A 26,776-nucleotide genomic window follows, 5' to 3' on the forward strand; every position below is an offset into this window, starting at 1 on the left:
ACGTACTGCTTCAAGATGTCCTTGAAGTGCATCTGTTATGTGTGTGCATCAACAAGCATGTCCACCACAGCACACACGTGGAGGTCAGGACAACCTGTGACAGTTGGTTCTCTCCTCCTCCTGAGTGAGTCAGATCATTCCCAGGCTTTGAGGCAGACTCCTCTACCCTCGAGGCAGCCCCTGCTCCTCTCCTCCTCCATGCCAGTCTTGCTTTTTAATGCCTGTCTAAGAGATTGTGAAGTTCCCTTCTTTTTATCGCCTACATTAAGCATGATTCTCTTACTGTTCTTGTTAACTAAACTTGGAATTTACACATAACAAATACGATTAGAATGGCTAATTGAGATCATACTTGATATCCTCCCATTATATATCTGTATGAAACATAATCAGTTTTCACATTAGGAAAATGGTTCGTAAGTATTCTAAGATTTCAATAAAGATTTAAGGTTAAATGAATCAAGGACTTTTTATAGGTTAAACATCAAGGTCCCCCTAAATTTCCTTCACCATGTGATATAGTGATTGTTTTCCAGTTTTTCTTTCAAGAGAAATACTTAGGTCTGATAAATACAGAAACTAAATCAAAGTGGCAAAAATTACTTAGTGCCAAATTACAGATTTTTTTTTTTTTTTTACAGAGCAGTCTTGATAGCTTATGCTGTGATAAAGCAACTATTGTGGATAAGTTCCTTTTAGTACAAAAAAGTATGATTATGGTTAGTGTCATCTTTCAATCAGTGGGGCAGCCTCACAGGATGCAGCCTGGTTCTGCAGAATGTGCAGGGGGTGAGCACGGGAAGAGATTGAAAGGACCAGGAGTGTGAGAGGAGACACCGGAGACCTAGGACCAGGACATGTGCTGTGTGTAACCCAGATGGTACAGGCCCAAGGTGTGCGGAAAGGGCTTGCAGGCTGCAAACCTGCGTGGACTCCAAACTACAGGTGGTTCGTAGTTTTCCTTAAAGAAATCAAGGAGTGAGATAACGTCTCGGGAGCTCACTACACTTTCGTTCTGTGTCAAAGAGCTAGAGAGATTAACAGCATCCTGGCTTTTACAAAACATTGTACTTGGCGCTGGTTTGGTTTTTTTTTCCCCCCTCCCTTTTCCTGGTTCTTACCCATCCTGTTCCCTTCTCTTTTTCTGAACATTCTTTTGTGGACAACAACACATCTAGAAACTTCTTAGGTCACTTACTCCGTTCCCAGTTTCCCACAAACTCAGGAAGTACTGTCACACTCCAAGCTCCTCTGATTCCAGAATGCTCTGGAAACTTACCGATCACTAGGCTTCTAGGACATATGTTACTGACCTCTCATTTGCAAAGGGGTAAAGTCAGGCTCATTTGAGCAGCCGTCCATTTAATAGTGACCAAGTGCGTGCTTGCTCTGCCCTTCTGCTGACTGCACACTGCCATCAGCAGTGGCGCTGAGGGCTGCCTATCTGTGGCTGAGAGGTGGACTATGCATGATGGGAGGTATCTTGGGGGCTCACTGAAGTTGAGTGACACAGAGCTGCTCATCTGAGGTGTTTTGCTGCAGATGTGTCAGGGATGGGTCGGGAACTAGAAACCCGATGCAGTGTAGAGTAATGTAGTAAACACTGGATCTCAAGCCCAGGCTGGTCAGGAAGTCTGCAGTCCACTTGCCTGCATGGTCCGGGCTGTCTGAGGACTGTCTGCAGTCCTTCTGAGAAGTCGCTGCTCCTCACCTTGGGGAAGACCAGGGAAGCATTTCCAAGGCACCATGTGGCAACTCTGTAGAGGTGTGAGGACTCAAGAAAGGGCTCGAGGCTGGTGGTGGAAAAGTGGTGGGGGATGGGGCCGGAGAGGGCCCTGCATGGACTGCTGATGCCCTGTTGGCCTTGGGAACTGTTGGAAGTTTTAAATGTAAAGGAGCCGTGCAGCTTGGCTAGAGGACTTGAAAAGATGGTGACTGCTTGGAACAGCTATGGCAATTTAGAAAGAAGAGAGGCAGTGGACTGATTACTTCGCAGTAACCAAGGCATGGCGTAGGTTGAAGGCAGGGGATTGAAGCGGGGGAGGAAGAGTTAGGAGCTTCCTGCCTGGGAGCTTAGAACTACATCACAATTATTTTCTTAAACCACTGCTTTTCAGGACAATTTAAGAGTCTTCTAAATCTCTGACATTTTTATTCTCCGGGCGTTAGAATGCAGTTTTCTATCTTTAAATGCACAGGCGACACCAGATACATCACTACCACCATCTTCTGCAGCGACACTGTATGCAGCTAAGCACCCCCCCCCCTTAGGTTAAGTCAGACAATGTCTGCCCTTTTGTGATAGGCTAATTTCTCTTTGCTTATTGTCTTCAAGGTTCACCTGTGCTGTAGCATGTGTCAGAATTCACCTCGGTGGTTTTTGGGACAGATTCTCATTATGCAGCCTGCTTTTAGCCCCGAATTCACTGTGCCCCTGCCTCCGGCCTGCGCATTCAGGGCTCACAGGTGCGCTTTTTAAGGTGTTTTCCTGTTGTCCAGGAAATGAGTCCAGCTCCTCATGGCACTAAGCAGTTCTTACTTAGTGCGCTAGCCTTTAAGAACAGAATCGGGGGCTAGAGAGGTGGCTCAGCAGCTGTGAGGACTTGCTGCCTTGGCATAGGGCTCAAGTTTGGTTCCCAGTACCTACATAGTGGCTCAAAACCAGTTCCAGGGTACCCAGAACCAGCTGTGATCACTGTAGGCATCGCGGCGCGCGCACACGCACACACACACACACACACACACACAGCATGCACGTACATGCAAGCAAAACACTTAAACACATATAAAGAAAATTAAAAATCAGAGCAGTCTCAGAGCTTTGCTCCAGATGGAGAATTGGTTGTGTATACCCATTCAATGCACAGTCATTGCTGTATTGTGTGATGTTTTGTATACAGTTTAGTTTTGATTTAACTATCAGAGCAAAGTTGGTAGATCTGTAGGACAGATTTAAGAAGGAAACTGCCTTTTAAATTTTAATTATTTATTTGTCCTTTCATCCATTCATTTTTGCCTTTTTGAGACAGGATTTCTCTCTATTATAGACCTGGCTATTCTGGAACTCAACTCTGTAGGCCAGAGGCTGACTTCAAACTCAGAGATCCACCTGCTTCTGCCTCCCAAGTGCTGGGGTTGAAGATGCAAACCACCACCATGAAACTACCTTTAAAAGAAAGAAAGAGAAAAAGAAAGAAAGAAAGAAAAAAAGAAAGAAGAAAGAAAGGAAGAAAGAGACAAAACTAAGAGATTCTGTCTTAAAATGGGGAAAATATACAACACACACACACACACACACACACACACGTTCAAGGTTCTTTGCTAACCAAATAGTAGTCAAATAATTACGTTTCAGGCCAAAAAGTATAATCTGAGAATTGCTGTATAGAAAGGTTGCTTTTTGGGAAGAAAGAAAGAAAGAAAAAACAAACCTCTCTTTTTCTGGATTCCTATATATTGTGTCAGTGAAAGTTGTTTCTCTTTGAAGATCTGAGAGTGATGACCGTGGGATCCATGGCTGTTGGAGTGTGTGAGCCTTAGAGTCCCCAGAACCTTCATTGAGCTGCACTTGCTCCCCCACGGCCTCTGGGCAGAAGCTGGGTCTTTGGTGTAGTTTGCAGCTGGCTTTGTGTGCATGTCTCTGTTCAGCATGTTGCTTTGGAACCTGTGAGAGGCCTGCTGGTGGAGTTTTATCGGCATCCCGTGACCAGTTGTCAGAGAGAGCAGTGGTCTGAAGCTTCTGCTGGCTTTGGAGTTATTCTTGGAAGCCCTTTTTGGAAAGAGATAAAAGGAGGGGAGGGTTCCAGCAGCCAGGTTCAGTCTTGCTGTGGATGCTCTGTGAAACGATAAGTGGTTCTCTGGGACCATCCGAGGGATCTGGTTTCAGCCTGCCTACTGTAAAGGTGAAGATGACTGACAGGCAACCAGGGGATGTCGGCTATCCTCCGGTCTCCCTCCAAGCAATCATGGAGGACAGATGAGGGCTTTCTCTCCACTTAAGATGGAGGTTGTAAAATTTCTTATCTGTCAATGGATCGTGTATTTCGGTTTCTAAGTGACTAGCAAACACAGACTCTGATCTAAAGTGGGTTGTCTTGTTGAGACTGCATATCACTTTAAACAGCTAGTATAAAACTAGTTTTAAAACAGCTGTTTCTACTGAAGACTGTAACAGCAGCTAATTAAGTTCAAGTCTCTGAAAATATTTCTCCTCTTCAAAGTCCTTCCCAAAGAAGGACGTTTGACTAAAGCCAACGGTGTGAAGGTGCTGCTGCCGTATCGAAGTGTGAAGGACTGAAGGGTGCACACGCTGTGTACGGCAAAGGCTATTTTTATAGTGTGCAGCTCGTACAAGAATGTCTGAGTCAGGTGAGTGGGTGATTCTGGGCAGAAAAAAACCTGAGTTTTCAGTGAGTAGTGAGAAGACTCCATACTGAGGAGAAAAGGAGTGAGGCCAGGAATCTTCTGTCAAGGGGAGGCTTCCAGAAAGGACATGGAGTGCTTAGGTGGTGGGCCCAACAGCCGCAGGCAGAAGGCTTTGAACCAGCAAGTTCTAGACCTGGGGCCCAACAGGAAAAGGATTTCTCTCTACCCCAGACTTGAGGAGGGCTCAGCCTTGGTCTAATAAAGAGGGAGTTTCTCCCAGGGATTGCTGGCCAGAGGAGCTCTGAAGAGTCCCTTAGATTGTAGGCCTATCTTCCTAACTGAGTACTATGAGATTGCTGTGCTTAAACATATACAGACGGATAGGACTTGGGTTGAGGATGCATGGCAGTGAATCTTTTGGTGCATTCAAATGGATCCTTAGTCTATTACTTACTGCGCAGCACTGAGTAGGTATTTCTCAATAATAGACAAGAGAGCAGAAAATGTCTTCATAGCTTTCATTTCCTGTGTCTTTAATTCAGATAGGGTGACAGAACCCAAGTGTGAAACCTTCCCAAGAGGGCTGGCAGGGAGGTGCTGCATTTTACACAGCCTTTGGCCTATAAGTTACTAACTAGTTGGCATCTCTCACAACATGGCTGGTTTGGTTCCCTTAACCACAGTGGGTCAGGAGGGCCAGAACTGAAGTTCACACAGTCACTGGGGATGGGGGGCCAGTGTGACAGGCAGAATGGAGTATCTGCAGTTGTTGAGTTATCAGGTGTGTATCGTGCAGGGTAGCTGGGGTCTTGCGGCTACCACAGCTCTGTGGTGCATGAATTTCAGGCACTGCTTTAGCACTGACTTTTGTCTTCAGCGTCTGCATTGTCTTATGAAACCCAGGCTGCTTTGTAGTTTCAGTTGGAGAAGGCATAGTTTCTGAGAGGTCATAGGTCAGCTAATGTTCAAAATCAATATATTTAGTCACATGCTAAACACAGGCATTAGATGCTTACATAAGGCTTTATTATATGCTGTGGGCAGTGCATACAGAGAGACCCAGATTGCTGGGCTTAGCAGTTTAGTGAGTAGAGCCCTTGCTGATTAGACACAAGGATCTGAGCTCAATACCCAGAACCCATGTAACAAGTTGGAGGTGGTGGGGGTGGTGGTGGTGGTGGTGGTGGTGGTCCACACTTAGAGTTCCAGCTGTAGAGAGGTAAAGACTAGTAGGTCCTTGAGCTTCACTGGCTGGCCAGCCTACTTACTTATTAAGCTCCACACCAATAAAAGACTTTATTTTAAAAACAAACAAAGAAACCCCCAAAACCAAAGTGGTTGGCAAACGAGGAAGGACACTAGAGGCTGATCTTTGGCTTTCACAGCCGCACACGACACACCTGTGAGAAAGAAAACCAGGTCCAGGCTTTCCTCTCACATAGTCTGAGCGCAGGTGGAGACGCTCTGTCATCTGGTGTTTGGGAACTCCCTCTGGGGCTGCAGTAGAGCCCTGCTCAGCTTCAGATCCTGGTGCTGACACGCACCCACCATTGTTTAACTTCGAAAAAAGGTTCTCTGCTGCCCTAGACCTTAAAAGGATCTGCATCTGGCATGTGCCAACAGGAAGCGGTACCCTTGTCCTAGGGTGGTAGAGGCCTAAAGCAAACAGTGGCTGTAAAGGGCTCAGAAACTCCAGTGCACATGAGTCCTTTGTTCACATTTGGGGCTTTGGTGCTGTTCTAAGAGCCCAGGGAGAGTGAGTGACTTAGTTGGAAGTTCATTGTTAGACGTAGGGGTTGAGGTCTCTGTGTGGAATGGTCACCCAGACTGGAGGGCACAGCCAGAAGCAACCCTTTAAAATAGGGGCAGAGCAAGAACCTGACCTTGTGTGTCACAGAAGCGGACAAGTAGTTTTCCGTTCCATTTTCTTTGAAGTCAGAGGGGTGATTTAGACTGATCGAGAAATGGCAGTAACTCAGCTCACCCATTCTTGTAATAAACACCTGCTGATCCAGTTAGTTGAACCTCTCTAGGTCTGGTATCCCCTGGTCCACTTCAGGAGCCGTGTTGATGGTTGACTGTCACCTTTGCCTGGTTTATGAGTAAAACTACTAAATAATAATTTGACAAGTTAGAAAGAAGTGGTAGAAATGACTCAGTGGCTAAACATATTTAACTGACCTTGGCCTAGAGTCATATGTGGAAGGGGATTCTGGGAAATGTAGTTCCCTTTAACCAAGCCGATGGATTGCAGCACAAACACCCCCCACACACACACACACACACCTGTAGTGCAGTGAAATACATTTCTGTACTTCATTGTTCTTTTGGGAACTGGGAGGTAGAGATAGAATTATTTCCGTTTTAAAAATATCAGAAAAGTAGTTGGTATATCAAATTAGTTAGCAAATATTTAACTTGATTATTGCTTTCTCTCAGTAGCCTTACCTGCTTTTGAAATGGCACAATAGCTAAAAACAAAACAAAACAGGACTGTTTTGATCATATCCTGCCTCCGTAAAACCGTTTTTGTCATTTGACAGTTTGAATCTCATAATGCAATATTTTCTAAAATTGCCCCATATAGTGCCATCTAGTGGTAGATTTCTGCACAGTAGTTCACATCCCCCCCACCCCCCAGTTTGTTTGTTTTTTTATTAGTTTTTTTTTTTTTTTCTTGTTCTTCTAATTGTTTCAAGACAGCCTGGCTGTTCTGGAATTGAGACCTTCCCACCACTGCCCGGCTCTCACGTTCTACTTTCTGATTATCAGTAAGCTCACTTTCAATCATGCTTCATTTCCTAAATATATTTAAAGGGACTACATCTAAAACAAATACTTACAAATGGAAAAGAATGAGGAAAGAGAAAATAATTGGAGTGGATTTTTTTCCTCTCCAGGTTTTCTGTGCATCAATACACACTCACACCGAGTTGGTTTTTGTCTGTTTACTTGATGATTTGAACATACTCATAAAGTCATTTTTGTTTGTTTATGAAAGTCACATGATTGTTTCACAAGTGTGACGTAAGGAACATGGCTCAGCTTTGCAATCAGGCATGCACAGGCATTGCGTTGTGTAAGGTAATGGGTTATTGCTGTCTGCCAAGTGGCGGTCTGGCCACTGCATGTGTACCAACTCATTCCATATTCACCAACTTTGATTTCTCATGGCAAGATTGACCTCTGCTGTACACCCCCACCCTGTGTGCATCACCGCTTCACTTTGTGCGTGTGATTATAATAAAACTTCATAATGCCTGGCAATTTAGATTGTAATGGAGCGCGTTATTCACAGCCCAGCGAGAGAACCTGAACTTACCTTTTTTCCTCCATCATAACTTCGTTGTGTTTGTTTTTGATTAGTGATTGATTGGGGGAATCTAGATGACCTTAACGCCCTCACTCATTCCTGAACTTTTCTCCAGACCTAACTTCTTACGTCTGAAATGTTATTTGTGGTCCAGTGAAACAAACACTGATGTTTTGTGTCGACTAAGTCTTCTGGGGGTAGCAGTTGGTAGCCAGCACCTGGCCTTCCTCTCTGGCCCAGTAGTCTTTTCCCAAGTAGCCGGTCTTTGTTGCCTCCAAGAAAGCTTGTTGGCCTTAGGGTCTGGCTGAGAGTGGAGCCTTCTTTGTGTGGCCCAGGGTTCTCGTTAGCAAGAGCTTAGTCAAGCATGAGTGTTCTGCAAGGCAGAAGTATTAATTGCTTTTGATAGTGTTTTGTCATAGAGAATATAGTGGGTGAATTTTCTAGGATTTCAATAAAGACAAAGTCATACACAAGAAAAGAACAAACAACAATTAAAATCTTGTTTGAAGCAAAGAAAGAACAGAAAGGGTCCTTGACATTAGTTAGGTGACATCTTGGTGGGCAGTACCAATGGAGAAGCTCGTGACATGATTCTTCCTCGTCTGCCTCGGCTTGGTGTGACCCAGCAGTGTCTGAGACGTTAAGCTGGGGCATCTGGGGCATGGCCATTACCCATGTGGAAGAGGAGTGGAGGGCAGGAGTCGGCTCCCACTGTTGTGGTAGAAGCATTGGCTGCTGAACTGTTACTAGGGACAGAGAGGCTGCTGTTCTCCGTGGCCAGCACTAGGAGGCCACAGAGGCCTGACCGAACACAGGTTTCTTCTCACCAGGAGAGAAACAAAACAAACCAACCAACTCCAGGGGGACCAGCGCTGTGCAGATGAGCTAGTTTAAAGAGCTTGGTATTTCATACTCCGGTGAGCAACAGTCTGAACTGGCAACGCACTTACTGTCCGATTCTGGGCATTGTAAGAACAAGGAACTGAGCATTTCTGGTTAGGATAACCCCTGCTTCTTAGAGTGGTACTGCTGGTGCTTCCTTGGACGCACCAGGCATCCCTGGTGAACCTCTGGATACAGGTCCTGATTCTTGTTGATGTTTGGTTTTTTTCAAGACAGGGGTTTCTCTGTATAGCCCTGGCTGTCCTGGAACTCACTTTGTAGACTAGGCTGGCCTCGAACTCAGAAATCCACCTGCCTCTGCCTCCCAAGTGCTGGGATTAAAGGCTGTGTGCCACCACCGTCCGGCTCAGATCCTGATTCTTAATGCACAGTTAATCCTGTGGCTGATGGAACAAACTCCTCCAGTCCATTGTGTTAATTGAAAACAAATAGTTTTCGCCACAGGCATTCTAATAATATTCTAGTTAATTGTCTTTGGCCGCCAGGCCCTGCTAGGCGGACATTGAATATGGAGGCATATTTCTATGTAATTGTGTGTTTTCTTGGTTCCCTTTTTGCTTTTAAAGGTAAATCAACATTTCATGACATAATTATCGTTATTTCTGAGTTGGCCCCTTATTCAGTACCTGGTTCACCTCTGTTACTCTGATCTCCTGAACTCTGTAGAGTTTAATCCACACTACATTGATTTTTATGTATTTGCTACTTCTCCTTATTAAAATTCTAATTGTGTGTTCTGTTGCTTAAGGACAGGTGGTCTCTTATTTCCTGTGTTTCCTGGTAGAACCAAGTGTGCTTGTAAAAAGGACAGGACAGCTGCTTTCTTGACAGTAGTACATCCTGTGGGTGGCTTCCCCTGCAACCTCATCCTTTCTCCCCACCCCACTCTCCCTCCTTCCCTGCAGCTCTCCTCCTCCTCTCCTCTGTGCCTCTACTTCTGCTGTGTCATATTTCTGAAAGGGCCTTGAAGGTAGCTCACTTGATGAAGTGCTTAGCAAGGCTTGAATTCAATCCCCAGAACTAAAGCCAGAACGGTGGTGTAGGCTTGTAGCCCCAGTGCTTAGGAGGTGGATTCGGATGGATTCCTAGAGCTTGCTGACCAGGCCAGCCTCCTTGGAAAGTTCAGGAAGGACACTGGAAGTTGTCTTCTGCCCTCCACACCCATGGCCCAGCCTAGACACAAACGTGCACCTGTACTACATAAAACAGATACAGAGGAAACTCCAAAGTAATGAACTTTTCTGACTTCTCTGACATTTTATCTGTCCTTAACATTTTATTTATCATTGTTTTTTTAATATAAATCCATAATTTCTGGGAGGCATATTACTTAACTTCTCCTCAAGGTATTAAAGGCCTTTTTTTTGGCTGTGTTTACCATGCTCCTTGAAGAACTTTGTAGAGACTTTAGCTAAAAGTCTGTGTGTCCAGGTTCAAGTCAGGGCCATTTACTCTTTAACCCACAAAGAGGAGATTTCTTCATTTGCCCACCTTGTAATTTCCTCTGTAAAGCTCTTGAAGATTTATTTCCTTATTCTTAGAAAGTGTCTTTTGAGCAGACATGAACATGTGTTAGGTAAAAGCTATTCCTGTTCTATGAGATGGCTTTCAGTATGAATTATGAGGCACTATTTTTTGTCTGTTGTTTTGTATCCAGGAACACTGATGGACTCCTACTTTATCCTGACAGTTTCTCTTTGTACATCTCCTCTAGAAAGTTATCACCCAAAGATGCCGTTTGCATGTTTGCATTTCCTTTGTACATTTTTGTGTGTATGTGGTATGTGCATCCAAATGTTTACATGTGTGTGCTTGTAGACACCAGAAATTGACATCAGGAATCTCCCTGGTGTCTCTCCAACTTATTTATTAAAACAAGGTCTTCTGAAGGTTACAGATGTGGTGAGATGAACCGGAAGCCTTGGGTCTGCCCATCATGGGCCTCTTGTTCTCCCTGTTCTGAAAGTACTGGGGCTATCAACGTGATTGGCTGTCATGGTCTATCAACGTGATTGGCTGTCATGTCTGGTGATCTGAACTCTAGCCCTCATTAAATAATCCGCAGTGTTGCATTTTCTAGCTGTTAAAGAAAATACTTCATTTAACAGTTAATCTATGAATTTGTTGTAGCTCTTAAATGACTCTAATCATGTCTTTTTCTGTTCTACTATGTCAGATTTTCTTTTTAAATATGAAGGTAGCTCAAGAATGACAAAACCATTAACTTAGTTTAACTCCGATTAATATTCTGCTCACTTCCCCAAAACCTTGACGAGGAAGTCACCCGCGTTGCCTAGCATGCTTGGTAAATGTGTGTGGTATCAGAGGAACTGTGTGTGGATTCTGAGTTCTGGATGGGATGCTGCGACTCTGAGCTCAGAAGGAACTCTTACTCTGGCTTTCATGGTAACTCTGCCCACAGCCTGGGCCACTAGAGAACCACCCTGCTTTCTGCTTGAAACACAAGGCTTCCAAACCAGCATGTTAGGTCCCTACCCTTGCAATCACCCTATCCCCCCCCCCCCCCGTTCCCATCCAGATGGAGGAGAGTAGCTCATGGACAGACATGCGGACTTCTCCCTCCCACAGACAGAGGTACCTGAAACTTTCCTTTAAATAAAGCAGAGGATTCTCCCCTCCGAGTCCTCTGCTGCTGCTGTGCTCTGCTTCCTTCCAGGATTCCCGAGCCAGGTGGCTGTGTGTGTGTCCATGAGTGAGGCCGTGGGGGGGGGGGCTGTGGGAGGATATGGGGGAGCTTGGTAATTGGCTAGCTCACAGTGTAGTTTGAATCCCACGTGGGTGTCCAAAACAAGACACAGAATGGCAGTGTTCACTGGAGCTGACTTAACATTTGCCCTCAAGTTCTGATTTTTAGCCATTAATAGAAGAGCTACAGCTTTGCTAACTATACATACTATAAATCTAAATATAAGGCTAGCACTCTATATTATCTTTTAAAAATGTTATACCTCTACATAACTATCCATACTTTCTTTTAGACAAGGCGCTCTTGTGAAGACTTGGCTGGTTTGAAATTTACTGTATAGACCAAGCCGCCCTCAAACTCACAAGAGATCTGCCAGCTTCTGCCTCCTAAGTGCTGAGATTAAAGGCATGCTCACACAACCCCCAACTAGTATGATATATATTAATTAATATTTATTAGTCTCAAAATGATCATTCTACCAAAAATTTGTACCGTGTCCAGTGTGTAGGTATGTACTATTAAGAGTTGGTTACTAAAATTAAATCTGTTTAAAAATCCTTTGCCACAATATAGCTCAGTGGTAAAATATGAGGCCCTGGATTCAGTCCACACTCCTGGCCAGTTCATCAAGCCTTTCTGTGGCTACCATATTTGAAAAATACTGTTAAGAAGTTTGATTGCACACTGTCTGGGTTTTATTTATTTCCTTCGGCTATCAGCTTTGCATTTGTACCATATGTAATATATACTACAAGGAAGCCTGAGTAAGTATATCCCCCAGGGGCAGGTCTCAGTTTATTGTTTATATGATGATCTGCTAGAAAAGCTTTTTCTCAGATAAGAACTAGACAAGTCACAGTTAGGCTGAGACTTACTTCCCAGCATCCCTAGGGATAACTTTCTCATCAATTCTCTTTTGTTTTTGCTTTATCTGTCAGGGAATGTTGAGCCAAAGTTCTGGCACAGTTGAAGTAGCCCCTTGGCTTGTAGATCTGTATGCTTAGTCCCAGTCTCTAAGAACACCTGCCAGAAAGCCCTTTAGCTGGCTTTTCCAAAACACTTTAATTTTCAAAATAGTAATTAAAGAACTCTCACTGATGTAGTTGACAAAGCCCTTCATGCTTCTCAGGGTTGCTAGGGAAATTGAGCTGGGAGTATATTTGTGTCTCAGTCAAGCGCTGTGGACAGGGTTTGCATAAAAAGGCAAGAGGGCTATATTGTGTCCTAAAGGGTTCTTTTAGGCAACACAGAATTGAATTCTTAGCAGGTATCCTTCTTAGTGCAAGACACACTGCAATGCTTTCCCCTTTTCTACTTTAGTCTGGAACTTATAAGCCACTATGACACTAGCATATTTCAGGACAAAAGGTAAAATAGGTTTATAAAAAATAAGGTTTAAGCCATTCTATTGGGCAGAATTGGTGAACAGATTTGATTTGGGGGCTTTCTAGTTGCTAAAGCGAGAAAAGGAAAACACAGAGTTGCATAGTTTGTGTGTGTTGACAACCAGAAGCACATAAACATCTGCAGAAACCAAACATTTCCTGGAACTAAACTCAAGCAGAAACGTGTCACGTGAACCTTTGTTTAAAGAGTCTGGTGAAAAATATCTTCAACCACAGTTACATAACAGGCCCAGGACACCGTGTGAATTGGGTTCTCTAGGAGGTAGCTGGGAGGTGCACAGGACAGGCGAGCAGAAACGAACTCTGGGCCCTGAGGTCTGGACCTTGGAAATCTGCTGAAGAGAGCTTCAACCCCTTGTTCCTCTGACTTCACCCTGTAAGGGCTCCTAGACATTGCAGTGTAGTGTCTCCATAGTGTACCTTCCTCCTTGCTCCAACGACGACTCCAGTGCAGACATTTTGTTTTGATGATTAGGGTAAAGCACTGAAGAAAGCAAAGACCATCTTCAGTCTTTCAAAGCATATATTTTTTAATGCAAGTTTTTATCATAAAGAAGCGTAACCATTCATAACAAATGAAGTAGGGCAGAGCCAGCTCCTCCCTGCACATGAAGGGCAGCTGTAGGCAGCTGCCCGTCTGAGAGAGTGTGATCGCAGAAGGGCAGATTCTTTGAAGAACACTCTTCCTGGATTATTGGGTACTGTGGTTTGAGTAAGAATGGCCCCCATAGGCATATATGTTTGGATGCTTAGTCACCAGGGAGTGGCACTGGTTGAAAGGATCAGGTGCGGAGCCTTGTTGGAGAAGAGTGTGTTCCTTGGGTTTGGCTTTGCGGTTTCACAAAACCCATGCCAAGCCCAGTGGCTCCCTCTTGCCTGAAGACCAGGATGTCAACCATTTCTCCAGCACCATCGTTGGCACACCTGCCACCATGCTTCCTGACGGGATGATAATGGACTAAACCTCTAAAACTGTAAGCACGTCCCCAGCTAAGTGATTTCTTTCTTCAGAGTTGCTTTGGTCATGGTGTCTCTTCACACCAATAGAGCAACAAGACACTAGGGTACATCCATTTTAAAAATTAAAAGCATCCTAGCCTGCCATGTATTTCTCATACAAACATTAATTACTGACTGCCCATAGCACTAAAACATGAATGATACTTTCTGCTACTTGAGGCCAGATCATACACCTTACCAGCAATGTAAGAGGATGTGTTAATGGGGTTTAGGGAGGTGTCATGGGTAGCTTTTCGTGTGTGTGTGTGTGTGTTTCCTTGTTAGTGCTGTTGATTGACCCCAGGACCTGTGTAACCAACCAGTATATCCCCCCAGGGACAATTCTGAAGACCCCAGTTTATATGAGAATCTGCTGGACAAGTCTTTTTCAGATAACAACTGAGACTTTCCCTCCAGCATGGCTAGAGATAACTTTGGAATTGCCAAATACTGTGCCACAGAACTGTAGGCCCTGCCCTTGGTTTTAAGAGCCCGGTCTTAGCATCTAAATTCAAGTAGCCTTTGATCTTGCCTGGTCCTTCCTCTGCCGGCCTCTTGAGTGCTGGGGTTGCAGGTTTATCTACTCCATGCGGCTGTATGAAGTGGGGCTTTTGTTGTTGTTTGTTTTAGATTAAGAAGGCTAATGACAGCTTATGGATGATGGTCACACTTAGATCTCTTCTGGGTTTTTGTTTTCTAATGCTGTGTTTCTTAGACATGAACCCAGGGCTCCATCAGTGTCAGTGCTGCGTTACAAGCTATGGTGCTGTTCTTGGCATTTAGTTTTTGTGTGATAAAATTTGCATGTATTTTTCTATGTCTTCTGGACCTATGTTCCCTAACCTGTTTTTTATCAGTGTGGAATTAAACTGATATTTAAGGTAAACAAAGATTTTTTTTTTTGAGACGGGGTGTTGTTGTTGTTGTTAATTTCTGGCTGTCCTGGAATTTGCTATGTAGACCAGACTAGCCTTGAACTCATATTCACCTGACTGTGTTTCTTAAGCACTGGGATTAAAGGCATGCACCACCATGTCCACTATCCTATATATAGAGTCTGGAACAAGCAAAGGCTTACAGACTGGGGATTATAAAGGCTCCATATCAAAAGATGGGGTTGCACATGAAGACATTGAAAACACGTAACTACAGACTGAGAAAAGCCCTGGGTGATCTAGACAATTAGAGTTACACCTGAGGAGGCTGGAAGATCCTCAGGAGAAGAGCGCAGCCACCATGAGACTCTCCCTCTCTGCACTATCCAGTTTCATGGTCTGTATAGCTATGTCGTCTTTTCTGTATAGCCTAACAGTCAGGGTTCCCGGGGAGCTTACAGAGGTTTTCAGAGATGGGCTTCCTAAAAGCACACAGGTGAGCAAATGCAGTGTTGGAAGAGAACACTCTAGCAAAGCATGGAGGACTCAGAGTAGGGAGGGCAGCGTGATGTCACTTGGGTTAAAGCCTATGCTGTCATCTCTGATAGGAAGGATTGGCATGTAGAGGGGAGCGGCCTCACAGAGGGATCAGCCCTGACAGATCCCTGTGGACAAGGAGAAAGCCTGGCTAGGGCCTTGGGGTTTGAGAGCAGGCCACAAGAGCCTGGGAGGTGGGAGGAGACCAGGCCCTCAGGCCTCGGAGGCTTTAGGCTGGGAGCTGTCAGGAGTACCATGGGACAAGTTCCGAGGCCTAGAGAGACACTGCTCAGTTTGCGGTGTGCTGAGGTGGATTAGAGGGGCAAGGGCAGGAACAGCAAGTTTGGCAAAAAGAAAGCATCCATGAAAATACTCAGGCTGAAGCATGGACAGTTCTGAGTTAAACGTGGAGCAAAGCACAGCCTCCATTGAACAGAACGTGCCTTAGGCTCACACAGGTTCCCAGCAGGTGTAAAGAGCAGTTTCCTGCTACAGTGTCACTGGAGCAGGGCCAGCTGAAGGGGTTTTCAGCCGATTCAATGTGAAATAAACCTTTGAAGAAGACTGCGGCATCTGTAAACAACTTAAAATAATGAAATCATACTGATTTTTTTCCCTAAAAAAGCAGCAGAGAGACCAGTGTGAGAGACCATCTAGGGAGAACAGAGACAGTTCATCCCAGTGCACACCAAGCCAAGTGGTCTTTTCATTCCATGTATGCAGACAGCTTTACAGTTGTGATTTAACATAAATATCCAGTCGCTTTCATGTTTTTACAATAAGCCCAGAGTTTCAATCAGCTTATCTGTCAATAACTCAATCATTTTCAATTCTCTTCTCTTTTCTCACTGACATTTTCCTCTCTTCCTCTCTCCCTCTTTGAGGCAGTACTGCACACTGCATCCCAGGTTGGCCTAGATTAGTTGCTATATAGTCCAGGCTAGCCTCCAAATCATGGCGGTCCCTTTACTTTGGCTTCCCAGCTCCTTTGGTTATAGAAATACATCTGTGTGTCCTGAGTCAGTCTTCTAGCCATTTCCCCTGCCTCTTTTGAATCAAAAATATCTCCTAGTCTTATCGCTAGAGACAGCAGATTCTATTGGGTGAAGGGTCAGACTTGTAAAAAGTAACCAGATCCTGCTATATGTATATATGTCTAAAGCAAAGGACATCATTTGATACAAAGATCGCTGTGTTGTGTCGAAGGCCACGAATTAACTTGCTCTGCACCATCACTTTAAACACACACACACACACACACATACAAACAGAAAAGAAAACCTGCTTTCTTTCTAGTCTCCTTGAAGCTTGTCCTGGATGTAATACAGTTTCTTTTCTCCCACAGGCATCTCGTTGATTCCTAGCGTTAGAAGATTTGAGCTAACAGGAGTCTGCAACCTCTCTGCCTTGCTGATGCACCCAGGCAGGGCTCACTGGTTTGCAGGAGTACATGACCACAGATCAGAGCCACTGGTAAGTAGGTGCAGCATATGGCACCCTCTGGCTTCCACTTACGAGTGTGCGCATGCACACACAGACAGGTGCATAAGCATGTACAAAGTGTAGAATCTTAGAGCTTTGAGGTGCATTTTAATTGGGTTCTTTAAATTCTGCTACTAGAGAGTGATGGTGGGGTGGTTATTTCCCCTGCCAATAATCAATAATTTAAGATAGTAGTAAATACGTGTTTGTAAATGAAGGGATTCTGAGAGACGGTAAAGTCACTGATAAGAGCCATGGAAGCACTTTCCTTACATAGTAGTTCATCTCTGAAAACGGTAGTGCTTAAATGCAGGCATTGCATGTGTAAAAAAAAAAAAAGCCTTCTCCTTGGTTCCTTGTTTCAGTCTGTATTAGTAAAATGCAGATGTACAGGTGAGGCAATTTCTCTAACACTGGAAAAGGTCACCTCTCAGTGCAGTCCCTCAGTGCAGGGCGGACCCGAGATCCATACCAGTCAAGTGGAAATCGTACTGATGGTTCTAGCTAAAAGCAATGGCTGTGCTATCTGAATGTACAGCAGACTGTAAGGACTTGTTTCTTAGTCACACAGAGCAGGGAGAAGGGCCCTGGCCTCTGCCGTCAAAGCACAAGCCACTTGTCTTGATGGCAGTGACGTATCAGAAGAGACACCCTTTCTTCTGTTTTATTCTTGGAAGCTTTTCTGACAGAAGTAGTACACCATGATCCTGCCTGAGGGTCATGTTTTGAACTCCACTTAACAATAGAGAGCAGATGTGTAAGGCAGTCCCCATTTCATTGCGGTGGTTGCTTTTGGGTCAGAACATGATATTGTTCAATATGGCAGCCTCTTGGCCACACGCAGTTTCTGAGCACTGAGACATGGTAGTGCTATCTGAGATGTTCTCTGCAGTGAAATAAGCGCTATTCCAAGTACTTAATACTAAAAACTACCATGTAGCAAGGCATAGTGGCTCACGCCTTTAATCTCAGCACTCAGGAGGCAGGGGCAGGCGGATGTCTTGAGTTTCAAACCAGCCTGGTCTACAGAGTGAGTTCCAGGACAGCCTGGGCTACATAAAGACACAATAACAACAACTCCACGATAGTTAAAATTTTTCATTATTTAAATGTGGAAATAACATTATTCGTATATTGAATTAAATAAAAACATTAAAATTAAAATTAATATAATTTTCCTCCATTTTACCATGTGACAGCTAGCTGTCTCCCCTTTCTCCTCTCCCTGTTCTTTCTCTTTCAGATAGAAGTTTGAACTTTAGGCTGGTCTTCAGATCTCTTGCCTTAAATTCCTGAGTACTTGATTACAGGCATGTGTCACCATGCCTGGATTAGAAAATTTTAAGTTGTTTGTACCTTGCATTTGTCAGTCTCTCTGTGTTTACTTTTTTATTGACTTGTTTACTTATCTGTTTATTTAAAGCAGAGTTTTGTGTGTAGCCCAGATTGGCCTAGACTTATAACAGCCCTATTCCTGAGCTTCCCACGTGCTAGATTATAGGCATGTTCCTTCACACTCAGCTGTGGCTTGTATCTTCTTTGACAGGCTGGTCTCTATCATCATGTATGGTCATTCTTAATCCTCTGTTATTTAGTGTTCTCTGTTCCTTCAGCTTTCTTTTCTGTACGAATAATTCATAGACATCTGTATTGTCTGATGAATATGATGCTTTGATTACAGCCAAGTGTTTCTTGACTTCCTGCCGTGTGCCAGACAATATTGTAGATGCTTGTGGCACCGCAACAAGCAAAGCTGCACTCATGGGACATTCTAGGTGCAGACCTAGAACAAACAGATGAATGAAACTCTTGTTCTGGTGCCACTTGAACTTTGGAGAACTGTGGGGTAGGCAGGGGTTGGGGGCTCAGGGCCAGGATACGGGGTGCTTTCAGGAAAGCTCCTCCATTGAAAAGTATCTTCTGGGCAGGGACTTGAAACAGCAGAGCAAGCAATCCCAGGGGAAGGCAGTGGGACTGAGTGTAGACAGGGTAGCAAATGCAGAGATCTTAGGATACAGCCAGGCCAGGCTTGCCTGGACACAGGAATAAAGCGAGCAGCATAGGGCCACAGGCAAATGATGGTTATACTAAGGGTTTTTGTTTCTGGTGACATGAACAGGAGTTGGTGGGTTTCAAAGAGAGAGGTGTGTAGCGTCTGATCTTCTAAGCTGCTGCAGTCTGAATAGTCCAAGATCAGGGCATTTACAAGGGGTAAGCAGAGAGTGGAGCAGTGGCCAAGTGCCTGAGACCAAAGCTAACTAAAGGAAGTGAGATGGGATTGGCAAGGGAGATGGGTTGGATATCATCTGGACAGTGTAGTACAGGGTCTGAAAAGCTGCAGCGTAGGTGAGCAGCCCTCCATAGTCAGTGCAGCGGGTGGGTTAGATCAGCTGGGACCTTGGGGTTGCTGGAGTTAGCCATGACCTTGACAGTAGCACATTCAACAAAAATGGGCAAGGATAATTGGGAGAACGCTAAGAAACCGAGCTTAGGTCTTCTTGAGTCAAGGAGAGCTAAGGAAGTTGATTTTGCACTGCTGGGAGAATTCAGCACCGTTTCCCAAGGCTGGCCTGTGTTAGACTTGTTTTCCTGACAAGGCTCTCTTCATTTGTGACTTGGAAGACAGGCACCTGCCTGAGTAAGGCTGGGGAGGGGAACTGAGCTCTTGGGCGAGTGTCCTGGGTTTGCTCTGGGGTGGGACAGAGAGTGAGGGAGTGAGCAGAGAGGCTGGCGCTGACTCTGCTCCAAGGTTGCTTTGCAACTATTGTGAAATTTGGCCTCATTTCTCCTTGCTCAGTGCCATTTACATTCTGACAGTCAAAGTTCTTAAGAAACAAATGTTAAAACTTAGTTCTTGTCAACTAGAAGTGCTGAAAGCCTGGTTCTTAGGGATTAATTCCCTGTATGTTACTTTTAAAGGATGTTACCTAGATATTTGAAGAAATAAAGGCTAAACCATGCCCCAAGCCATGGACCTAAACCACTGCCTAAATATCTCTATACTAGATCAGATAACGCCTACATGTAAGTCTTCTAACAGGGAGGCAATTTCCGTGTCTGCCACAGCTTCATGAAGGTCAAATGGAGGCAGTAAGACCAAATGTTGTAAAGCGCCTTTCCCGTTGGGAAGTAGGGAGGTTAAGTTTGGCTGATGTTTGTCAGAGCATTGAGTATAACTGGGGAAAGTGGACGTTCACAACCTGCTAATGGGACCTGCGGAGAGTTTGCGGCCTGCCTTTGTGCTGCTTTGCATAAGAATGCCCCCCCATGGGCTATGAGTGCCTATACCCCACACAGTGGGGCTCTGAAAGGATCTAGGAGGTGTGGCCTTGTGTGTCACTGGGTGGGTGGGGGGACCTTTGAGGTTTCAAAAGTCCAGTCTAGGCCCACAGCCTGTGGATACAGGCTCTTAGCTTCTGCTCCGGCCACTGCGAATGTGACTCCACGCTCCCCACCATGATGATAATGGAGTAATCCTCTGAGATTGTAAGCCAGCCCTAATTAAATGCTTTTCTTTATAAGAGTTGCTTTGCTTACAGAGTCTCTTCACAGCTGTAGAACAGTGTCTAAGACATCAGACTTTGCTATAACAACACCACCAGATCGATCCTGTTTGGGTCATCCTGGAGTTGCGTGGTCAGGGTTCTGATAGAAGTCTAAGCAAACAATCTGTCTATCCTCAGAAACCTCAGCATTTCAGAGCATCTGCTATTTGGGTCCTCTGAGGTAATAGTGGCACAGTGTGAGGTTATTCTCCCCGTGGAAGATACTCGTTAGGATAATAAAGCATATTTATATTTCATACCTGAAGTAGAAGTAGAGTTGTGTTCTCTTTTGATAGTACAGTCCTCCTTTATTTAGAGGAAATTGAGAACTAAAACATGAAGAGCCAAGTGGGCATGGTGGCACATGTCTTTAGTCCCAGCCCAGGGAGGGATAAGGTTCTTGGGGCAGTAGATGGTAGCTAAGAGCGCATTCCAGCAGGAGCGGCCCATTGTCTACCGTAGGACCAGGAGGGCATCAGATTTTGGAGTCTGGCCGTCTTCCCTCCCAGTACCCTCATATCTAAAATAGAAGATTACATTTCAATGTCTTTAGGGTAGATTTCTACATTTTAATTTTTAAAAAGACAATTCTTTATTCTTAGATGGTTTCACTCATACATGCAGTATTTCATGATTGTATCTGCCCCTAACTCTCCCATCACTCCCTTCTGACACCTCCCAGCGTATGCCTACCCCACCTTTCCCACCATCTTAATAAAAGAAAATAATAAGCTTAGAAAAAACTTCCTTAGTCTAAAGCAAATGGAATAAAGTAGTTTAGGAAACAATTGTTTGACTGAAATTCACTAAGCCAAAATGTAGGATTTTGGCTAGCACCAAGTATAAGTTTCCCTGTTTTCGTACACTGACATCAGTATGTAAATGAGGGTGACATTTTACTATTTTGGGAAGTGTGATTATTTATGCCTTGTCATTCAAGGAAGTGCTTGCAGTAGCAAGCTGATGCACAAAAGGAAGTCTTCTGTATGTCCCTTGGGGTAATGCTGGGGGAAGAATATAGAAAGTTACTCTTATTTCTTGGGAAAACTGGTCCATGATTCACGTTTTTGGTTTGTTAGTGATCATGACTCTAAGTTACCCCGGAACTTACCCAAACACAAGTTGAAGCTAGGGTTTCCCTGAGCCATAGGTAAGTCTTTTCGTGACATATGGTCCACACATGCTTTAGGAGCAATCTTGACAACAAAACTTTCATGTGGGCAGATGTTGTATGTGCCACCGCTGTGCAAAGTGGGTACGGCACACCCGAGCTGAACACAGGTCCCTGCGAAGGTACCAAAAGGAAGCCAGTGAGTGAGCTGTTTCCCTATCACTGAATGGCAAAGATGAAAGTCTCCCCTGTTGGAAAATTCTAGAAGGTCCTCCAGGCTGACATGCCACTCCCGGAAGCAGGCTTTTGTGTACCACAAGAGGGAGCCCATGATCTAAAGCATGAATTCTTATTTTGCTAGTATTTGTTTTGTTTGAGCTTATTATATCGCCCTGACCAGACTGGAGCTGTATAGACCAGGCTAGCCTCAAGATCACAAGAGATCCACCTGCCTTGCTGTGATTCAAAGGCATGACCCACCATGGCCGGCTTTTGCTGGAATTTACATATACAAAGGGAAAATGTTTGAGCTCACGGTGTTTGCTTTTAAGTGTAATTTTACTGTGATGCTTTGAATATTAGAAAAGGTTCAGAATCTGGAAGGAGGTCATCTTAAGCATCTCCCTTCGCTTTGGTTCCTTCTTCCATGTTTTATCTGTGACTTGTTTGTGGCAGATTTAAACACCACCCCCGATCAGCCAGCCTGTCCTGGTTCCCATTGTAGGGCTGTTCCCTGGGAAGCTGATGTGAGAGCTCGCCTGTGGTTGCCTTTCACTCACATGGAGCTTACTGCTGCCCCCAGCAGAGGAAAGTGGCACTTGTGTAGAACATGGCATGATTTTACCTCACTGTGTTGCATGGTATTTACACATGCTCTTCTCCCACCCTTATGGTTCTGTCACAATACTGTGATACTCGCATTGGTCGCAAGAGGCCAGCTCTCTTGCCCAGGGAGGCAGAAAGGAGGTGTAGAACGTAGCTAACAAAGAGGCAGGCCACAATCTTCCTAAGTTACTCTTTAAAAGCATGGGTCATTTTAGCAATATAAAAAGTACATAAGGAACTCAATATAGAACTCAAATGGTACATGGTCATTAAGACATACTATGTGTTTTCCCAGAAGCCTTTGCTCCTCACTGCTTTCCTCTCTACTGAATCTTGTCATCCCAATGCATTTTAAAAACATGACAATGTAAACATTCATATATTCTTGACAGGTCTGGGGGCTGCTCCAGCTTTCAAGGTGACCTGCTTTGTTTCCCCTGTCATGTGGCCATCAGCTGGGCCCACACAGCCAACCCCCCGACACACACACACATACACACACATACACACACACAGGCACGCACACAGGCAGACATTCCGTAGCTTGTCAGACTGATTGGACCTGGTTGTTTCTTGCCTGGTTTGCAGATACCTTACTGTACGTATTCCATTGATCTCTCCTTGTGGTCAGGTTGCTTGAGTCTGTGTGTAGTAGAACATCATTACCATCATAGTTTTTCTTTTCAGGATCTTCTAGGTTATTTCTGCTTTATACTTTGATGCCAGATGAACTTCAAGAGGATCTGGCCACCCCCTCCCCCCAAAAAACCCACTGTCTTGATTGGCGGTGTTAATTTCCTGAAGACATTCGTGTTTTCATTTTCTGCCTGATGATTGCTGTGGATTCATCTGGTTCGTACATTTTGAAACTCTTCGGTTAGAGCAGATTAGTCCCCAGGTTTCTTTTCCAATTGAAATTCAGCGCAACTAAATAAGCCCATTTCAGCATACACGATCATGCCACGTGTTTGTTCTGCGAAGACAAAATGTTTTTCCCTATTGAGCAGTTCCTGAAAGACTTAGGTGGCTAGCTAGGGTCCTCGAGTTTCCCAGCCAGACAGTTTCAGACACCGTCATTTATGGACTGCTGTGTTGGAAGTCTTTTCACGTGGACTGCATTGTCTCTTGTCTGTGACTTCTGTGTTTACAGTAAGGAAGTCAGACACAGGTCTGTTGAGACTGCCTAACTCTCTCACACCTGCTTGGGTTTTGCAGTAGTATTTGCTAAGTGAAATATGAGGACTGGTTTGTCATATGTTTTCACAGAACACCGATGGCTCTTGGCCAATCACTTTAGTCTTGGTCTTATTTTTTCCCCCATGCATAAAATTGCCTATTTTTCACTTCAGATGGGGGTGAGAGGCAGTTCTGAGGTTTTTTTTTTTTTTTCTTTTTTCCTTGTTGCTTGCACACCATCTGTGGTCTTGGCATCTCAGACAAGTTCCCAGATCATCCGTTGGTTGGTCAGCACTCACAGTGATCAGGACCCTAGCCTAGGCTTGTCCCTGTTTGTCAGGCAATGTCACTCTAGTCACCTGAGTGCTGAACGTGGATGCTGCGGCCTCCGTGTTCCTTTCATTGTAAATAACCTCTGCAAAGGTAATGCAGAGAATTTGCACGTATACTCCAGCCAGTCCCAAGGAACAAACACGGTAACATAACCGAACAAGCATGTCTCTTTATCCACACTCATGGGTGGTTCTCTAGTGTCCATTTCCTGTTCAGAATCTTCACCCAGGGATGCCATATTACTCTTAGCCTCACGCCTCTCAAAAATTGCGTTTGGCCTTAACATAGTTGAGTATAGGTGTTTGAATTTTGTTTTTGCTTTGTTTTGTTGAGACATGGTCTCACATAGTCCAGGCTGGCCTGGAACTTCCATGCAGCCAAGGGTGACCTTGAACTTCTAATCCTCCTGCCTCCACTTCCCAGGGGCTACATTTACAACATGCCCCACAATAGCTGGTTTTATGCAGTGCTAGGTAGCCAGCCCAAGGCTTCATGCATTCCAGTCAAGTCCTCTACCAACTGAGCCACATCCCTATCACTACAGCATCAGTTTTGAGGATTGTCTTGTTTCTTTGTCTAGGGCAGCCTACAGAAGAAAGCATTTATTTAATTGTAGCATCACATTTCAGAGGGCGAGTCCATGGCCATCACCATGGGAAGCATGGCAGCCAGCAGGCTGAGCGCTCATGGCAGACAGGTAGAAGGCATGGTAGAAGGCAGACAGACAGCAGGACCTGGCATGGGTTCTTGAACCTTCAAGGCCCACTCCCAGTGACATGGCTCTTCCAACACCCTATTCCAACAGGTCATTCTTAATCTTCTCCAACTGCTTCTGTCAACTGGGACCAAGTATTCAAATATATGCTCCCATGGGGCCATTCTAGGTGGGACCCGAAGTCTACTGGGGAAGATAGTGTGTAGGTTGTCTATCTGTGCCTGTTTTACTGAGTGTTGGATGTGGTGGGCTTGGAGGGAAGACCACAGAATGAAGGTTCTTTCTTTGTCACCTCCCCATGAATGGTGTACATGCTGTCTGTCACCATCAATGTCATTTGTCACTGGCTCAGTGTTTGATGGTTTTCGGTAAAAACTTGTTTTCTTTTCTCCCTCTACCCTTGGAAGCAAGTCACCAAGGACAGTAATCTCACCTGTAAAGTTCTGTTAATTGTCTTTCCTGTACATACTTTACATGCTGTGTTTGAAATCATGCCAGCTTGGGGAGGGGTTTTGGTATCTTATTTCAGATATCTATAGTCTAGACTTAATGTTTAAAGCCTTAAGTGCAAGAATAAGTAAAAACATGTCTAAATGCAGGAGTGTTTGGAAGCAGTGTAATTTTGCAGCCGCCTGCATTTTGATTTATTAGTTTTACTTTAAAATCTCCACAATCTGCAAACTGTAGCAGCCGCTCTGCTCCGATCAGATGGCTGCACAGACTGCTCCCAATGCTTTTAGCATAAGAAAGCCTCACAATTTTTTCTTAGAATTCGGGGAATAATGTTTAGCATCATAACATTTTATCCATACTGAAGTCTGTCTAGTAAACATAAAAATACATTGATTATAATTAATGGAAGTATTTTTGAGTATGGAAATGTTCCAAAGAGTCTCCCCAAGACTCTGTCATTGGGGCAGTTCACTGCTCCCCCTCTGCCCTCCGCCCACGTCGGCTGTAGGAGTTCACGGCCCCTCTGTTGGCTCTCTTGTCTCTGTGTTTCAGGAAGGGGAGAGACTCTTCCAGTTTTGTCTTACTAGTCTGCTACTCAGTCAAGTCAAATGGCCTTACTTACACTTAAGAAAAAATTAAATTGTTACTACGTTAGCATATAAACAGAATATTCCAGAAGTGGTATCTATGAAATGGTTCTTGTATCTGTTTATAAGATATCCTCTCAGAATTCGTGATGAATTTTGTGACTGCCAAAATGACTTAATTTGTGGGACAACGCTTGGAGCCATTCCGTGCCACCTACAGTTATAAACACTGGTCTGGGTGGACTTGCTAAGTCTTTTGTCAAGACTCTGGGACTTAATGTCTCCTCGTGTTTTCACTTGACTTTGAGACAGTTTCAGAATCTTGCACTGAGGGTAAAGGCTTAAAAACACTTCTGAGGAGTGTCCTGCTCACTTCATGGCCACTTGGAAGGACAACTGAAATCAAGAGTCGTGTTTCCAGTCAGGCGCAGGGGAAATCCTTTCCTTGACTTTCAGTTCCACTCTCAGTAGTGAACCGATTCCTTCCGTTCATGTGGGGATTCCCATGCTGATGGCCAGGGGCCTCATCACATATGTGCAGCACACAGGGGAGTGCCGCCTTTGTTATTTCTTAACTGAGTGAAGTCTGCCCTGAGTACTATTGCCGTTTTAATATTACTCATTCTTAGTATGGACCTGTAAAGGCTGAACATCAAAAAGTTAAATATAGAAAATTGTTATCAAGTAGGTTAAATAAAGGCCATTTAAATATAAGGCTTTTGGATCTGTATTGTACATAACATGTATATTATACCACAAATATATAAAACTTTCTTAAATTTTAGGTAGCAGGTAAAAAACATACAAGAACAGAACTTTGAATGCAGTTTGTGCCTGCCTTTTGTTTGCTTCACTGTGCTTTCTTCAATTAGATGTAGACCACCAGGGGATAGGACATGGCTTTTCTATTCTGAGAGTAAGAGTGTTTTTTCAGCGTGTATATATGTGCACCACATGTGTACCTGTTGCCTGAGGAGGTAAGACAGAGGGTCTCAAGTATCTGGAGTTACAGATGGTTGTGAACCACCATGTGGGTGCTAGGAATTGAACCAGGATCCTCTGTAAGACCAAGGGCTGCTAAATGCTGAGCTGTGTTCATGCCTAGGATGTGTTTCTATGGCTTGGTTTGTTTGAGTCATTTGGAGGAAAATCTATTGGTAAGACAGCTGCAATCTAGCTAACAGTCTTACAAGATAGAGGACTCTGAAATTAGCCACATGAAAGTTTAAAAGCACGTGGAACACTTTTGCTATTTCTTGAGTTTGTGGAAGAGAGAACTGTGGCCCTTCACTTTGCTCAGTCATCCTAGTTTATGTCCCTAGGAACCATCCCCTAACACACAGGAGCCTACCCTCTGTTGTACTCTGCTAGCATGTTTGCACAGAGTAGGGAGTGAAAAGTCCTCTTAACTGAGAAGGATGCCGGAGTCCACTGCTGAGAAGCC

The 26,776-nt window shown here is 44.4% G+C and overlaps 1 long non-coding RNA gene across 17 annotated transcripts in view; it reads left to right on the forward strand.

The window, feature by feature from the left end:
- LOC110296206 (uncharacterized) overlaps positions 1 to 26,776 on the forward strand; it is a 142,413-nt gene that overhangs the window by 22,499 nt on the left and 93,138 nt on the right. For 14 of the 17 annotated variants that reach the window (XR_015047676.1, XR_015047675.1, XR_015047681.1 and 11 more), the window contains one exon: positions 16,451 to 16,578. This is a non-coding gene — a long non-coding RNA (uncharacterized LOC110296206). Of the gene's footprint in view, positions 1 to 2,335; positions 2,467 to 2,486; positions 4,369 to 16,450; positions 16,579 to 26,776 lie in introns of those variants that run through there. The other 3 variants (XR_015047680.1, XR_015047679.1, XR_015047678.1) reach the window with 3 other exon arrangements.

Source organism: Mus caroli, unplaced genomic scaffold, assembly GCF_978045245.1.
Source record: "Mus caroli unplaced genomic scaffold, Mus_caroli_1 scaffold_7, whole genome shotgun sequence".
NCBI lineage: Eukaryota > Metazoa > Chordata > Mammalia > Rodentia > Muridae > Mus > Mus caroli.